The 12,929-nt window shown below is 36.1% G+C and overlaps 1 long non-coding RNA gene across 50 annotated transcripts in view; it reads right to left on the reverse strand.

Moving 5' to 3' along the window:
• Positions 1–12,929, reverse strand: part of LOC119703709 — a 496,218-nt gene that overhangs the window by 452,382 nt on the left and 30,907 nt on the right. For 44 of the 50 annotated variants that reach the window (XR_005257713.1, XR_005257735.1, XR_005257725.1 and 41 more), the window contains one exon: positions 12,120–12,196. This is a non-coding gene — a long non-coding RNA (uncharacterized LOC119703709). Of the gene's footprint in view, positions 1–4,239; positions 4,365–4,603; positions 7,849–8,573; positions 8,676–12,119; positions 12,197–12,929 lie in introns of all 50 variants that reach the window. The other 6 variants (XR_005257734.1, XR_005257729.1, XR_005257696.1 and 3 more) reach the window with 4 other exon arrangements.

Below are 12,929 nucleotides of genomic sequence, written 5' to 3' on the forward strand. Positions count from 1 at the left end.
CACATAAAGTTATTAGGTTACCATTAGGTTTTGACCAGCAGTTATATGCACAGTTCAAACACACCTCTAAACATCTGGTCAATAGCTGTACCCTATTCAAGTACTGAAAGTCATCCTCATTGATTTTGTAAGAAAATGACCAAAATCACAATTTAGCAAAGAAATACCATGTTATCCAGTACTTTTAAAAATTATAGAATGGTTATAAAATAATTCACAGTGATGCATATCACATAAAATGCGTATTTTGAAGATTTGTACCATCTCTCCAATCACACTCATAGGAAGCAAAATAATGCAAAAGCAACAGTACAGAATTTAGTTAATATTGACATAAAACTATGTACCAGCTACTCCATGTGTTATGAAGTAAACTTAAATCTACATCACTAAGGAAATTCAGCAGTAAGAAAACAGTTTTCCTCTGATAAATGTGGCAAAATTTGCAATACACATTTCTCTTACTGAATTAACTTCTCCCTAGTTACAACAGTCCAACTGGAGTGTCAAAAAATGGCTTTAGGAACAGAAGAGTTCAAGCTGCATTCAGGCAGAACTCCCATCAAAATAAATGGGAATCTCTCCTACAGCTCTGTTTCTGAAAATGCCTACATATGTGCATATTGAAGGCCACAAGCCTGCATGTTTAAAATTAATCCCACATAAATGTGTGGGCTCAAAGCCTAAAGAGGGAGTACAGAACTGAGCCTTACAGGAACAATGGCTCAGAGATTCCAAAAGGAATTGCTTACAAAAACTTATATTAAGAGTGCAATGCTTAACTCTTCTAGTCTCTTTGACTCTTTAAATGAAAAATCTTTTCATTTACCTCAGCTATTTCCTGAGTAGCTCAAGCCTTCTGGGTGCCAGGAAAAAAGAGAAAAGATATCCTCACTGCCTTAACTATGCACTAGGATTCATCCACTATAGTTTTGATCCAGATCAAGTTCTAAACTTTATCAAGTGGCATAAATATCTAAATATGATAATGCTAGACCTATATTCATTAGTGCTGTAGTCAACGGGGACATATTTGTAACAGTAAGACACTGTCACTTCTGAGGGAAAAGATCATTTTGTGACAGGTAAATTATTGCTATATCTCATTAGGAATGTTACGTTCCTGTGCTAAGACATATCAATTGCAAAGTGGTAATCATCATAATAGCATCAAGATGTTGCTATATATAATCTAGAAATCAGAAGAATGTGTTCCCCTTGGGCCTGCACTGAAATTTCAGTGCAATTATCAATACTTTACAATTAATTTCTGCTACCTTTTCTCCCATAAATCAATGGTGCACACCAATACCAAACAACCAAAGCATTCCTTTAGATGGGCAGCTCTTCAAGATCCCAAGCTTATAAATGGCAGCTGTTTCTCTAGTTCAGAATCAGCTGTATCAGTGTCATCTCATTCAGCAAGGAAGTCTTAGAAACATCTCTGCCTGATGCTAGGGAGCACTAATGGTCCCATCTGACCTGAAGTGATCCTGGACATCCCCTGAGAGATTGGTTGCTCTTACATGCAATTCTCTGTCCACAGGTTCTACTGTACCAATCTGGTGTGGGATTGCCCCTATCCATGCTGACAAAAATAGAAATTTGAGACCTTAGATTTAGATCAGAAATACTGACAACCTTTCCTCCTGTTACACAGCTGAAATAAGCCACAAGAAATATAAATATTTCTAGTATCAGGCATTTCAAATGCAACTAAAATTTCCTGCAAAAAGGAAGTCAGTCCTTTCACCTTGATTTACTGCATTGACAAAGGAACCCCTCCCGATTTACATTAGAGCATGTGAATCAAAAATTGCAATTAGATATGTCAAAATGTTACCTGATAAATTTTTAAGAATCAGAGATTACACCACAATTATTTTTAATGAAACCTAAAAACAGACAAGTGAATTTAAGTCTTTAATTCATTAAGAGCTAAACTTTCAAGGCTGAGGGACATATGTCACTTCTGGGGGATTCCTAACAAATCTAGATTTTTTACCATGATAGGAAAATATGACCAGAGTAATAATACATGGTGTTATATACTGCTACACAACTTAGAAAAATTACATCTGTTACTGGATAGATGTGGAAAGGGTCTGCATTAGAAAACTTCCTGCTGCGTCTCAAACATACATCAGTAATGGTTTGTTTTCAGCTCAAGAAAAATTGCCATTGTCATATTCCAAAGTAAGCGCAAATTGTTTTATTATAAACTCCCTGTTGGTCCCTGTTTAACTGAGAAATCATTCAATCTAAATTTATCTTTTCTCTGTGGCAATGCCATGTGTTGATATCACCAAATTTTGCCTCAATAAGACCTGTATTTCTGTAAAAGACAGACTGCACTCTTGATCTTAAGCATTACATTTGCCATACATTAACTCATAGTTTGCCCTCATTTCCTTTGATTTGCAATCCAAGCCTCTCAGTTTCATGAAGAAAAGGCCTTATTGTTGTTGATTCACCAGGCAATCACTCTCTACAAACTTCTATCATGCTTGACAATTTGACATTTATGCATATGAAAATATATATTTCAGAAACATTGAAAATTAATGAAAATTATCCCCTATTTATATGAATTCCTGTAGCTTCAATAGAAAGAAATCCTGGTCCAGATTAGTAATGATATATTTACCTATTCCAGCTATCCTCCATTCACTTCATTATCATTTGATTTGCAAGAGAACTGACCTGCTTAAATAATGCCACTTAAATGTACACAAAACCAATGTGTAGCCTTTTTTGTTTTCCTTTTTCTTAATTTTTTGCTCTTCCATCTTATCTTTAGCATCTCATGGCAACAGGGTAAGTGTCAAAGACTCAAAAAGAACAGTGAAGCAACCACTCAGACATCATACAGGCTCCAATTAGCATGAGAAGGTGTTATTGTTGTGTCCAAGAGCTCCAGCAAGGAAGGCTTTGTTGAGGATGTCATTTTTCACACTTAGTACCATGAAATGTCAACCTGAAGCAAAATCAAATCCACCACGCCTAATGTCACAAACAGCTCCATACCAACAAGAGCACAGCTGAGGAAATAGAATGAATCCAAGTCCCCAGTAAATACTTATCTGCTAAAGATTTAAAGTGTTATAATTTATAACACTTTGAATTTATATGCATTGGAAATATTATAAGTTTGATTTTCATATGTACACATCTGCCCACATTCATAAGGGGATAGAATTGTTTAAAACAAAACATTTCCTTTAAAATTTTAATTGGCAATTACAAACAAGCAAAGCATCCTTCCTACCCACTAATTTAACCTCTGGGGAATAGCAATATATTTTGCATTTTACCACTCTTCACTGAAAACCTAGAGCAATTTCTATACCTTCTTTAAAAAAAGCATGTTGAAAAACATGATGTTACTAGAAACTGTGGGGATTCAACCTTTTCTGTCTCCAGCTTCTCCATGTTCTCACTGGCCAAAGTAGCAGCCAGCTCAGTGTGATTTGCACAGGCAAGCCAAGCCAAGTCAGGTGGTATGTGCCATCTCAGAAGAAAGAAGAGGACAGTATTGCTTCTCTAATTATCCTAAAGAAGGGCATCCTTAAAGCATATGATTCATTCCACTTTTATAGGGCTTTCCAGAAGAGGATATTTATGGAAGGGCATAGCATGTACTTTTTAAAAAATAAACTATTATTTACTGGATGAAAAAAACCACCAGTCCTTTCAAATATTTATAATGTGATTTTTTCCAGTTCTTCTGTACCAGGTTTGGGATTTTGTTCGGGTTTTTTTGCTTTTGTTTTTTTGGTTTTTTGCATATCTGGAGAAAGTAGAAGCCACAAGTGGTGAAAAATTATAGTTTACTTCAGGTGACAGGGAGATTTTCCAAATTAAGAAGGGAGTATGTCAATTATATTTCTGCAGTATGCAGAAATTTAAGCATTTATCTGGAAAGTGGGTGCTAGGCTATGGCTTTGACGCAGCTTAAACTGAGTAAGGGTTATTTCCTACGTGAGGAAAGAGAACCTGGGTTTGCCACTGCCCTTCTCCTGCCTCGGTGCTGTTTTTCCATTCAAAAGCTCGGGATGGAGAAGCTGGAGAGTTCCTGGAGCACACTGCTGCTCCCCACTGGCAGCTGGTAGGTCCCAGCTAATTTAAGAAGTCACAGGTGCAGCAATAATCCACCAGCAGGAACTAAGTTGTTGTTGTTACACTTTTGGGTATAGAACTGCAGATACAGACTGAGATCTGTCTCGGGTATGAACTTACATCAGGCAGGTAAGACAGTAAATCTTCAGCAGGGACCTCAGAGGTTGGAGAGGAAGAGAAAATTTAGCTGTACTCTGAGTTTTGGACATATATGGTATACTGCATTATTCTGGAGATCCCCTAGTCTAAAATGAAATAAAAATTAAGAATATTTGTAAGGAAAATCAGTGACTTTAGCTGCTACTGGCTTTCTTTCTTGTTGGTAAAAGCAGTTTGTGAAATATCATTAGATAGTTTTTTGTAGCTGCATAATATCTTTTTATTAAAACCCACTGATGTAACTAGGAAGCAAAACTATTGCTAGAGAAAAGCACATATCATCCCAGTTATTATCTTCACAAGGGTATGTTTCAAAAAGACTTACATTGGGCTAATGAATAATTTGTGGATTTTCTGTTAAAAAAATTACTGTCTCATGATATTCAAGCATTACTTTAACCTTCCTTCGGACAAGCATCTAACAATGAAAAAAGATATTATTAATTTGAATATAAGAGCCTTAGGAAAAAAAAATATTTTTTATTAGTCCAAGTCAAGAGCAGTAACTATGCATACAAGAAACACATCCAAAATGCAGTTTGCTTAGTGGTAGGATCTCACCTATCCCAGAGCTACCAAAACACAAAAATCTCTTAATGAAGTATGAGTGTATAATTCAGACAGAAAAATGAAGAAAGTGTTCACCTTGTGAGAAAAAAAGCACAGAGACCCCATTAAAGGAGATACTAGAGCTGGAGAATGAAAGCTAGGAAACCACTGCAGATAAAATGGGAAATAAAAAGCAGCCACACACATTTGATTTCTGAAAACTTTTGAAAAGGCAGCAGTTGAAAAAAACAAAGTAGAAGAAATCAAAACAAAGCTTATTTTCTGACATTTCCCTACCAAGACAAAAAAATACAGATAGGTGAAAAAAAGCATTATCTGAGAATGATATGAACACACTACTTTGCAGGCTGGAGAGTGAGTAACTGAAGGGACTTGCAAGGTGAACAACATTGCAAGTGCTGGGAGAAATTAATTGTACATTAATCATTCACCATCTGGGAAAAAATTAGAATGCCTACCCACTCCTCAATGGCCACAATTTCTGGGGTTTATTGTGGTGGGAATATTATTTAAATTAAAAATATGAACAAGTTAGAAATATTTTGTTTCACAATACATTTCATTGCTATCAGTTTTCTACTAACATGAAGTGCTAAAACAGAAGTCGTCCTTTCATACCTGACTTGCTTGTTCTATTTCAAAATTCAGCTAGTCAATCAATTTATTTCTATCTGTACACTTTCAGAAACATGTTTTGAATGAAAAAGTACCCTTTTTAAGGCTGCCTTTCTCCCATCTCCAATTTTGTTAATTCTAGCTTGTTACAGCACAGCTGTAGTGCACTACAAGCATGAGGGGATGGGGGAAGGGAGGGCTTTGGGAAGGGCATCTGGTTCAAGGTTAAGATGAGATAAAGCTATAACTTGCTTTAGACTTATCTATGTCTCATCTCAGCTGTGTGATATGACCCTCTCTTCTTGCTGAGCTGCACTATCTCATGCTGATACTGTGTATCAGCTGACAGACATCCTGAGCTTTATTCTTGCCACTGTGATTTCAAAAGATGGCTACAATGAAGTATGGACAAGTATTTAGCAGACTGAAGAAAATTGGGAAATAAGTTTTATAGTAATGTGTTTCACAACCATTAGTCAGCTAAACCTGCATCTTGTAATAAAATTTTTACAATTATTGTCAGTGAAATTAAGGTTTCATTAATTTCCAGTTTATTCTTAACTGTGTCTTGCTATTTTTATGTTGATTCAGACTACTTTAAATATACTCAGCTGTTTGAAGTGCCCAATGGAACATTTTCAAAAGTAACTAATTTGAGAAACAACAGGAGCATAAGTTAAGTTAGGAATAATCTGCAGCAGAATACTACTTTAGGGTGTTTATTTTAGGGAGCCAAACACTGTCTTAAGCATAGGAAATGGCTATAAAATGCAGAGCAGGTTTTGAGAATATTTTAGCTGAATTCTGGAAGTACTAGGTAGTTATATTACCCAAGCAAGCAAATATCAAGAGGTTTTCAAAGGTTTGGGCTTTGGCCCACTTCAGTGCAAAAGCCATCATGTTGACTCTAGAATACTTTTGTCTTCCTGCATTACAGAAGCAGCTAACAGTTCTCTACCATTAAAGACTGGTCAGAGCTTTAAGCTTCAGCTGGAGTGAGTCCAGAGATGCTTACATCTGGTTTTATGCTTCAGTGACCACTGAGTCTCAGTAAAGTAAGTTAATAGCTTGGATTTTGATCCTGTTTTGCTCTTGTGCCATAACAATTAAAAGAAAGAGTTGTCTTCTGTCTCCCACTAACCATTCTAAAATGTCTTCTTAAAAGAACATGTGTTTATTTATGAGAACAGCTTCAAATAATTTAAATTTTGTGTTCAGAACAAAGGACACTGCATTTACAATAAATTCCACTTACTTGTTTCTGCAGCATTCATACATGATATACTTTGTCAGAGATTCTGATTTATAAATCTTAAATTTGTAGCGGATAATTACGAGCCCAGAAATACCATAACTGTAAAATATTTGCTTATGATTTGTTTTATTCAATTTCTATTAATAAGTATTATTAAAGAACAACTGGACATTCATTACATATGTTATGCAATATGCAAAATGTATAGGTTTGGTTACTCCTCTATGTTTTTGATAGCAAAAATAAATTTTCCTAAAACAAGACTGAAAATCATTTATGGACTATCCCCTGCTCTGTTTTCCATTCAGCATCTAAATATTCAAGGCAAATCAAAGCTTAACTCCACATATTCTGAAAACTACCATTTAAAATTTATTTATGTTTAAAATTATCTATAAAACTTGTCTTCTAAACCTCAGTTGAGATATCAGTTGTTTAAATATATTCATCATATTTAGCAGAATCCTGTCATCTCTCCTCTTCCCATTTAATTAAGAATTACTTTTCCCTGCCACAGGAGAATCAGAAGAGCTTTCTTTTGAGTTATTCGGAGAGTGGTAAAATAACACATGCAGATACAGCAGCTGACAACATAAGCAGGGTCAGTATTAGGACAAACTGGCCAAAAAGAGCAGCTTTTGGCATAATTTTAATCAGTCCTTGGGAACATGAAATGTCATGGACTTTCATATGAAATGAAATTATCCCTTTCTCTTAGCTTATTTTTGTTCCAACTAATCCTCTAACTCTTTATTAAACATTATCTTTACCATCTGCTCTGGGTGAACGTTCAACACCTTGCAGAAGAACTCTGGGCTGATTGGTTTTTATGGGCAACATGATCTGAGTTTTATGCACATACTTAGGATTATGTCAAGGACAAAGAGGATGAATAATCCATTAACTATAATAAGCAGGAACCCGTATCAGTGAAGCTCAAACATGTGTTATGTTTCAAAAGGAAAAGATGAATTAGTGATATGTGGATCATAAAATACACATAACCCAGGACCCTCTCCATACCAGAACATAATTTCCATACATACATACTCCACTAAACAGCATTCCTGAAAGTGACGTTTCATCCTCGATGAATCAGACTTTATAGTGCTGAAATGGAATTTCCAGGCCTACAACATGCAAAGAAATAGCTCTGCTGAACTAGGTATTTTCTCTAAGGTGGAACAGATGGTAGCAAAATTTCTGCCCCGTGCATAGGTCTTTCAACCACATCTATATGGTCAATAATAGAACTTCACTCTATTTTCATACTTTCAGTAAGCCTCAAAAATAAATCATCAAGGAAGTGCTGCTGTTTAAAGTCACAATTTAAAAATTTACACTTACAAAAGTAATTGTCAAAAGTTAGTCAAATGTTGCTATCAAACAGATCCAGTTATTGCTTCCACTCTTTGATTACCACAAACACTAAAATAGCACGACTGTGAATTGTGATATTTAGTGTAATGTCTATCAGCCCACCAAGACTGCATTTACTGCAAAACACATAATTGTAAGAGTTTGGTTCCTTGCTTGCAATGGTTCATGTAATTACTCACCTTTTTCGCCTTTCCACAGCTTCTGCAATAATTTGCCTTCCTCTGGCTAACCTTTCAGACCAAAGTATTTACCTTTTCTTCCATTATAAAGGCTTATGATCCCAAAATGAACAACAGTTATGATGGTATTTGATAACAGTATATTATCAACAGAAAATATCTGGACAATAAGTCTTTACTCATCTCCATTGATGCAGAAGGTTTGCACCATATAGCCTTGCAGTATGCTCTAAGGCCTAATGACTGACTACTCTTCTAAACAATTTCAGTAACTTGTTGAGAGTTATTTGACTCACAGTGAGCAGTATTCTTCACTGCTGTATCATTCCATACATGAAGGAAAGGATCAAGGTTCTCCACTGGTATAAGTTGCATGAATTCCGTTGATTTCAACAGAACTGTGTTGATTTGAATCAGAATTTCAGAATCAGTGAAACAGTAAGAACTCTGAGAGAATCATTACTAGCGGGTCAATACTCTGAGAGAGTCATTACTACTGGATATGCTGCTAAAGACTATGAGAATTGTCCAGCTGAGAGCTTTGACTGGCAACAGAAGGCTGTATTAAATCCCAGTATTCAAACATCAGTACTACACATGCTTTGGGCTGACCACGGACCTTGACTTCTTTACCTGTTTTTAAGCAAAACAAGCTTAGGAGCAAGTCACAGAAACCATGCTCCATGAACCATGCTCCAGACAACTGCCCTCATAGCTCACTGGATTAAAGGGAGATCAGATTAGACCCAAGATCATTTACTGTATGGGGACCTGCTCAAGTTGCTAATCTAAATCTCAAGTGTGCTAAGCAACAGATGAAAAGCTACTCAATAATTGCATAGCTCAGGTGCTTGGTAAACTTACTTTCCTATACTTCCAGAGTAGTGACCAGCTTAGAAACAAAACCTAGTAATAAATAAAAAGTAATACAGCTGAAAGAGCCCAAAATACACTAAGCTACAAACAATAACCTAGTGTCTTCCTCTCCAATTCCTCCAGCCGTGGGCAGCTTTCAGTGATAGTCATAGGTGGCCAAGGAGGGATCCAGTATGCTTATGTCACAGAATTTCCCATGTAAATTAGCTGCTTAATACACACCCAAGAATTCTTCCTAGACAAACAAGTCTTTGTGAATCTCCCAGTTCAGAATACAAACTTCATTACTAAATGAAAGAATAAACATACATAATATTCAGAGTAAATCTCATCTAAGGATATTACTATTCTTAAATAGACAGAAAAATGGGTTCCAAACACTCAAGTGAGTCAGAGGTCTGGGCCACTCAGCAGAAGACGTCCCTATCAGCTCCCATCCTAAACACTGAATTTCAGAAGGGAGTTACTTTTTTACTGTTAATGCTTTCATTAAACCTCTTTTTATAAAAGTAAATTAAAGTTACTTTCCAGTGCAAAATTCCCGTTGTGAACCCGACAGGAATTTTAAAACAAAAGATAAATGTACTGTTCATTCTTATCTAGAAAGTGTCTCTCCCCTCCCTAAATCTTATTACATACATACATGCATGATTTTGATGAGGTAGAAGGACAGTGAGAGATGAAGAAAAATCTTTTTTAAAATAACACCTTTGAAATTATAAAAAGAGGAAAACAAAAAAGTTATGTAAAGTGTTAAAGGGTAATAAAGATTTTATATATATCTTAACTGTTAACATGAGTAATACACAAAATGGATTTGTTTTAGGTTACCAGCTTTTATCCAGATTATCCAGACTATCAGCATCTGGTTTAAGTCCCCAGTGTAACCATCTGTAGTAATGTCACATGAAGGATTAGCCTTATCTGACATTTGTAATGAATATATGGATGGAAGAAGAGGAAGGAGTGTGACATAGAGTACAATTGTTAAACCTTAAAATCAGGTGAAACCACATCTTTATTTGCTGATTCTAACCATGGGGTTTTACTTTTCAAATGTTAGCGTATGTATTGAAAAACAACACATCCTCATTGATTTTTTTTAAGAAAAGCAGGCAAACTGAGAAAAAAAAATTTTATATTTGACCTTTTAAATATAATTAGAACATTAAATAAAAATAAAGCCTACTTCACCATGTTCAGTTATGACAGATGGGTATGATCACAAAAACATCAAAGGTAGGCTTATCCTAATCCTGTAAAGTGGTAAGTGCCTCCTGAAAGGTCCTGAGTGCCTTCTAATCCTACTGAGGATAGGCTGCAAGTGCATCAAGAGGTAATGGGAGCAAGTAACAGAGGTAATAGTGAGCTTTCCTGGCCACATGAGGAACAGTCTGTATTAAAAAGATCTGATACATTAGGAAATAACCTGATTTATCTAAACACAGAAATCAGAGAGTGGGAGGATGTGTGTTTATTTTCCGCTCTCTGTAAGTTAGTCCCTCGTCATGCAGCCCGAATTCAGAAAACCTGGCTTCTCTTCCAGGCTTTGTTATGTGCATAAAATTGCACAGTGTCCCAGGTCAATAAATTTACCCTTTAGCATCAGTGTTTCCTTTCCACAAATGGTGAAACTGAAGTGACCTCTTCTCAACAGATCATGAAGTTGTGCAAAATTGACAATACATAAGAATCTATGACCATTATTAGTTTTAATGCATCAGAATGTATGATGAAAAAGCTGGGGTTTAAAGCAGAAAGAAAAACTCAAATCCTACAAAATGTTTTTATTTGAGGGTTTCCCCTTTGGGTGCAATCAAATATTTAGGATATGGAAAAGGAGAATAAAGGATTCTATCAACTTAAGGCAGGTACCACTACCTTTGGAAGAACAGCTGAATTGGAATGACTGCTGATCAGGTCAAGTTCAACATGAAGAGTATTTTTATTCAAAAATGGCCAGGTGAAGGGTCTCAGTGAAGATCAGGCTCTGTGTTTCAAGGCTAGGTGATTTGAGAACACAGTACTGCAGTGGAGCATAGCAGCTAAACCAACAAGGTATATTGTGACAATGCCAACCACTCCTCCCCAGTTTAAAACAAGCTTGCTAAGTCACACTGCAAAAGTACCTTGTGCAAAGTCACAGATGATATCTAGTGCAGCCTGAGAACTAAGCCTCAGCCGGTTTTATCTCATCACAGTGAAACTCTAGAATGTTCCCACTGGTCATACAAGACACAGATATCTTATTTCCTTTGGTGAAACTGACACATTTAATAGCTGATATTAAAAAAAGGCTTCTTCATATGTGTATTACACATTATTCATATGTGATGTCACATGTCCATGAAGCTCAAGCTTGGAGTTTTTTCCAAGCATCCAGATACCTGTTACCAGGCAGAGGGTCACTAATGCCTACATTTTATAAATTTGCATGAGACATTTTTATAGCACATGCTGTACTGGCACCACTGCCCAATACTGTATGCAATTACTTTGTTGTTGCTGTTGTTGCTGAGGGCCAAGCTCTAACAAATTAAATTTAGAGAAGGGAAATAGGCTTATATGCAAATGGAATTAAATGCTGACACAAGGATAAAACAGCCCTGGATTTAGACAGGGCTCTCCCCCCGACTTTTTAACCAATCATTAGATTTAAATTGAACAGACAGATTCATCTTTGATTTAACTCCACTGTAATCAATGGAACTGCAGCAGGGATGAACCCGAAGCAATATGTTTTTGACAGGTTTTATGCAGTGGCTATCCAGAATGAAGTAGATGAAACAGATTTTTTTTTTTTGCTTATAATTTATGAAATTATTTTGCCATCCCCAAATCCCTACATCAAGGAAATTAGTTGGTGCATAAAAATGGATAAAGTAGGCAGTTGCATGCCAGATACCAACTGCTGACCACAGGCTCTGTACCCAAATACGCAAAGCCAAAATATTTATCTGACTTACCTGTGATCCAGAACAAGCTCCCTAATGGTGTCAGTACAGCTGGATAATTGCACAGTTTCTCCTCAATGTCACTTGAGCTGCATAAAAAGAATGAGTACATTTACTATCTCTATAATATCAGTATCATATATAAATAGTGGCTGAACTTAGAAAATTATATTTTTTGGTGATCTATAGAAGTCCTAGGAGGAATAATGGCAGTTGATCTGATCATTGCATTATACAAAAAATGCATTTCAGTAAACTTTTAGAACCCTTGGTTGCATTTTGTGCCTTTGTTACATGACTGCTCCTAGACATTGCTTCCTCCCTTCTCTGTCTCCACTGCTCATCTTGTGGGAAGAATAAATTGTTTATCAAAATACTTAATAAATTAATGTAGGACCAAAGCACTCTGACAACAGGCACTGTATATGTTGCTAATGAGAACTAAGGGACTATTGCTCGTACCAATCTGACAGACCCTGATTTTTCTGGCACCTTTTTTTTCAGCATCAACTCCTCTTCATTCTTCTTTCCCTTCCTAGTTTTCCTTCTTTTCAGCTGACAGCTCATTGCTTATTCATTCTTCATGGTCTCATTTTTTGGTTTTAAGGATTCTTTATTCAATGGTAAGTTCAGAGGTACAACAGTTTGTTAATCCACACAGCAACTTCTCTGCACTAAAGCCACCAAATGATACAGAGAACTTCTGTATGGGTGTGTAGCTGTACCCTTCTTGCGTCACAGTTTCCACTTTTACATTGTTTTTCCCCACAAAAGGTTTTAGCTTCTTTTTCACTGTATATGCACATGTAATGCTATTTTTGG

Source organism: Motacilla alba, chromosome 8 (genome assembly GCF_015832195.1).
Source record: "Motacilla alba alba isolate MOTALB_02 chromosome 8, Motacilla_alba_V1.0_pri, whole genome shotgun sequence".
Lineage (NCBI taxonomy): Eukaryota > Metazoa > Chordata > Aves > Passeriformes > Motacillidae > Motacilla > Motacilla alba.